A 5,504-nucleotide genomic window follows, 5' to 3' on the forward strand; every position below is an offset into this window, starting at 1 on the left:
CAAGATAAAGCTTGGAGTTCAAGCCTGCGCTGACAATAATGACTTAATCATTGGTAAAACATAGATAAATCTTAAAACCCTTACTTAGAGCAAAGACATTGGGATAAAAGAACACATTCTGATGGATTATAAATGCTCGATATCTGATCCGTAGTTCCCTGGGGTTGGGGTAAACAAGGATGGATTATGAAATTACGTGAGAAAATGTTCGGGATGTTGTGAATGTTCTGTATCTTCCTTGTGGGAATGGTTTCACAAGTAAATATATTTGTTAAATCTTATTGCATTTGAACTATAACTAAATCTAATTGCATGTTTGTACTACTTTATTTCTGTAAATTACGCTTCGGTAACATTATAATTTAAAAATTAAAATTATAATAACATCACATTAAAAACAATTATGTCTAAAAAGTCAAATAAAATACTTAACTATGTATGACACAGAATTATTCCGTTATGTAAATATTCTATTAAAACTTAAATCTAAATGTACATATGTTACAGCACGCTGTAGCACTCTGTTAGTGAGCAAAACTGAGGACGGTGGCAGAGTCTGGCTTGGTGCTCTCCAAACATGTTTCTGTGTCTTTGACACACAGTGAACAACATTCTCTGGCCTTCTCACATCTTTGTCAGACATTCAATTAGTTCCTACAATGGCATGTGGGTAGAAGTGATGTATCTCTTCTGTGCTGAGGCTATTAAGAGCAGCATACTTCTTTCCTTATTTTGTATCTGTCTGTAATTCTCAGCTCTTTGAATGCTGAACATCTAAAAGAGGACCCTAAAGAAGGAGCTAGGGAACCGTGGGTTTCTGACATGAGAGGAACCAGCGTTTCCTTACCTCTGACGCAAAATTGTCCTGTGAAATGGGCAGAAGATGCATCTTTATTTTGTTAAACCACTAATATAGCTAAGGAATTGTTTTACTTTCTAGATATTTTTTCAAGTGATGCTGATATTTAATTGAATAAGGAAATATTCAAATCCTTCATCCAAATATGGGATGGACATTCAATTTCTCCCAGTCTATTAAGAAGTGACACACTTCCTGGAGGCAATCACGCGTGCAGTTCTCATTTGTAAATAATCATGATGGAAACCCCACACAAATGCCATATCAGTAATAATAAAGAGCACAGAGGGCCAATGTAGGAGAGGCGTGCTGTAGTAAAGAGAAGGAGGCTTAAAATACAAAAAAGTAATGTGTTTAGAAACATGTCAAATACTCAAAGAACGTTGAAACAGGAAAAACCAAATATAATTACTAATAGAATTATCGTGTATGATAATAGCTTCGAAGTAGCTGAAATGGAATACAGACTTTAGTGTAAAGTTATTTTGTTTATTTTCTGTCTTAAATGTTTGTTTTTGTTTAAAATGCTTGTTTTTGTGAAAGCTTACATTTTGAATCATCTAGAAACCTTCCCAGATGCCTGAGTAGACATCATAAAATGAATAAAACTATCCAGGTTTTTTTTTTTTTTCATACACTCACCCTCTAATGTATTGAAGAGACCAAGCATACCATGTTCATGTGATACAACATGTGACACATTTTTCTAATGGTGTGATGATCAAGATTTGGATCAATTATGAGAATAAAAGAAAGGAAGGCAAATCTACACAATTATTAAGAGACTGAAGTACATTTTCTAGAATGATTTTTAAATTTCTCCTGAAAGTTCTACTTGAAAATTAAGTGGTGTTTCTTCACTAAGGAAATCCCCAATTGAGGGGAGCTTTGTGCTAAGAAGGGGTAAAGAGAATGATAAGCCACCTACAAGGAAAGTGATTTTAAAAATAAATCCAGATAATTTCCAAAAAAAGCAGTGTTTAGAAATTTAATTGGCTCACAAGAGAAGATTCTTCCCAGATGAGCGTGGCAGCTTCCTATTTAAACAAATGTCAGACGCCAACAAGAATATTGTAGAATTACAGTGGCTCCTCAACATGACAGAAGAACTTAAAACGTTTACAAGTTAATAAACACCTTTACTCCACATAGACATCTTCAGGCAAATCTATAAAGGTAAGCTTTAATTGTTTTGTTAGACTATTTTACTTAAAGATAGTTCTTAATTGCAGGAACAAGATACAAAAATAAAACAGTAATACTTGAAATTCTAAAATCCTTCTTTGAAAATGAGTTAACTACTTAAGATAACTCATGTAGTTCCTTACTTTCTTATTATAAAGTAATAAAAAATTAGATGTGGGTCAAATAATAATAGTAAACATACTTATAATCACTATTATTTAAGGTAATTTAGAGAACCAGTACTAATGAAAATAGGGGAATGTAAGAGATTACTTGTCTGCAGCTTTGTTTGCCAAAGTATTAATGAAAAAATATCAGGTGTTGGAGCTAAAAGGTGAAGATGTGTACAGCAGAGTGATGAGATAGAACACATAATCTTTGTCGTATATTTGTTTTGGAAAGTTAGAGAACAAATATTAATATAGTGTAGAAGAAATAGTCAAGCAGTATTGACTGCCTGGAATTAATATGAAGTGAAACAAAATAGTGTGTGTGTGTGTGTGTGTGTGTGTGTGTGTAAGTTTCATTCATAGGCTCCAGTCATTTGTATACCCAGAGTAAATAATAATTGTATTTAATCAAAGTTACATTTTATTAGGCAAAATTACAAAGAGAAAATAGAGAAAGGGAATTGTATTTAGTTCAGTGTAACTACATGACACTAGAACCTTAACTAGGAAGAAAGGGAAATGTAAAAATATTGAGATGAATGGGTCATATGTATTGATTGAGTTAAAAGTTACTTGATATTTATGATACACTGTACAGGGGTGTTATTAGGGAAAGTTATTGAACAGTATGCTGGGATTAATGGTTTTCATATTTAACATAAATGAGGAGGGAGGTACATAAAGTAGGAATAAATATATGTTGTATATATTTATTCCCTCAGTAACAAAGGATTGGTCTAAGAAAACTGATTCTCATTAGACTGTAAATGGAAGGACTTAAATCTCATTTCAAATAAATATGAAACAAAAGCTTTAAATGAAATGCTTTAAATCGAAAGAAGGTAAAATAGATCAATCAATTCAGCAAAAAACTAATCAACGCAGACAAATGCAATAGCAAAAGCCTGTACCATAATTCTACCTTTATGGGGGCGAAATAATTAGAAATGACTTCTGCACAATAAGCTCTAAATAAGAATTCACATTTCACATTTTCTCTGCTATCATTACCTCAAAGCATAAAAAACATATTCAGTTTTATTTCTTCGATTGATCTCAAGTGCACAACAGTTCCTTTCTGAGGTTTCAAAATTCATTTTCTAGAAACAGCAATATGAACCTGGACATAAGTTTAGAGATTATAGAAATACATTCCTACACCTAATGTAGTGAACAGAAGAGGAAAATGTCGTTCAAGAACATTAATGAATTAATTATCCTGAATTTACAATATGTACAAATGGAGAACAAAGCAGAAAAAGAAAAATCAAACATGACTACAATAACAGAATTTGTTCTTTTTGGGTTTTCTGTTATTTCCAATAGCCAATGGATTCTTTTTGGGATATTTTTGGTCATCTATCTGACTATCCTGATGTGCAACAGCATCATAATTTTGATAACAAGCATTGACCCTGTACTCCAGACACCCGTGGATTTCTTTCTTAACATTTTTTTCCATTTTAGAAATCTGTTATGTAACAGTCACTATTCTAAGAATGCTCATAGATCTTTTGATCCAGAAAGGACATATTTCTTTGGTTGCTTGTGCTACACAAATGTGCTTTGTCCTTATGTTTGGAGTCTCGGAGAGTCTCTTCCTGAAAGCAATGGCCTATGAACGCTATGTGGCTATTTGTAACCCTCTACACTACCCGCTGGTCATGAACCACAAGGTCTGTGTCCAGCTGGCCATTGCCGCCTGGGTTGGTGCAGTTCCAGCCGTAATTGGGCAAACATGTCAGATTTGTTCTCCGCACTTCTGTGGTTCTTACAAAATTAATCATTTCTTCTGTGACCTCCCCCCAATTCTCAGGCTTGCTTATGGGGACAGATTTCTGAATGAGATCACAGTTTATGTAGTTACAGTGGTATTTATCATGGTTCCATGTCTATTGACCATTGTCTCCTATGGCAAAATTATTGCCAACATTCTCAAAATATCATCAGCCAAAGGGAGAGCGAAAGCCTTTTCCACCTGTTCTTCTCACCTGTTCATTGTGGTCTTATTCTATGGAACAGCTATTATCACTTATATGCAACCAAAACCAAATCAATCTGAAGGAACTGGAAAAGTGATCTCTCTTTTCTACACTGTTTTGATCCCAACATCGAATCCCATTATATATACTCTGAGGAACAAAGACATCACGACGACACTGAGAAAACTACTAAGTTATTACGATGATACAAAGACTTGAATGACAGAAAAAGACATTCTTGTAGGTTTGCCATTTAGACACAACAGAAAAAGTCTAATTTTATGCCTATGTTTCTAAATAATGAAGATGAATATCATAATAGCAACCTCACATTATGTTAAGAGACCTTAGTTTCATAGAGTTAAGTAAAGTTCTTCTTTGTAATCAAAGCACAAATTGTCTAGATTGTAACAATCTAATTTGAACATCTCTCTTTCCTCTCACTGTGAACTTGTGAGTTAAGAGATTGCCTGAGCAATACAATGTTGGTTAACCGGGTGTGCTATATAACCAAGGATTAGAATCTTGCTCTGTGATATAATTTCTTTAACCTTACCTCCTTTCAGATATCCTTACTAACCTGTTCTGTAGTCTCATTGGGTTTAGCCAATATGAGAAACCAGCAGCAGCTGAGATGGTGGAAGCAGAGTAATCTTAGTATTCTCTTTGCATTTTTAACTTATGTAGCACTTAAGTCGCTGTCCATGGTGCTTTAAGAATACAAATCCCCTCCTCTATTATCCCAAATCTCACTGACCTCTGATAATGTCATTCGTTCCCCTTTAGCTTCAGGTTTCACTTTAGTAATATCTATTTAGTGTTAGAAGCTTCCAGTTTTCACTCTAAACTATCCATATCAATGTGTATTGGGTTGAACGTTGCCCTCTTATGTGTATGTTCATCTAGGCCTGTAGATGGGGCCTTATTTGAGAGAGAGAGAGAAAAAAAAAGAAAGCTCCTTGCAGATGTATTAAATTAAAGAAATGAGATCCTCCTGGATTAAAGTGGTTGATAAATTATATAACCAGTGTTTTTATGAGACAGAAAAGCACAGGGCGTTTAGAAAAGCAGTTACAGACACTCAGAAAAGAACATGTGAAAATGCAGGCAGAGATTGGAGTGATGCAGCCAAGAATCGAGGAAGATCAAGAGACACCAAACGCTGAAGGAAGCAAAGGATGATTCTCTTAGATCCTGGCCAGCACTGTGATTTGGCCTCTGCATTCTAGAAATGTGAGAAAATAATTTTTTTAATGTTTTAAGGCACATGATTTGTAGTATTGTTACAGTAGATCAAAGAAAATAATA

The 5,504-nt window shown here is 34.2% G+C and overlaps 1 pseudogene; it reads left to right on the top strand.

Annotated features, from left to right (window-relative positions):
• Positions 1-1,921: 1,921 nt before the first annotated feature.
• Positions 1,922-4,678, top strand: LOC120613080 (olfactory receptor 10AG1-like; annotated as a pseudogene).
• The last annotated feature ends 826 nt before the right edge of the window (positions 4,679-5,504 follow it).

Source organism: Pteropus medius, unplaced genomic scaffold (assembly GCF_902729225.1).
Source record: "Pteropus medius unplaced genomic scaffold, Ma_sr-lr_union100, whole genome shotgun sequence".
Lineage (NCBI taxonomy): Eukaryota > Metazoa > Chordata > Mammalia > Chiroptera > Pteropodidae > Pteropus > Pteropus medius.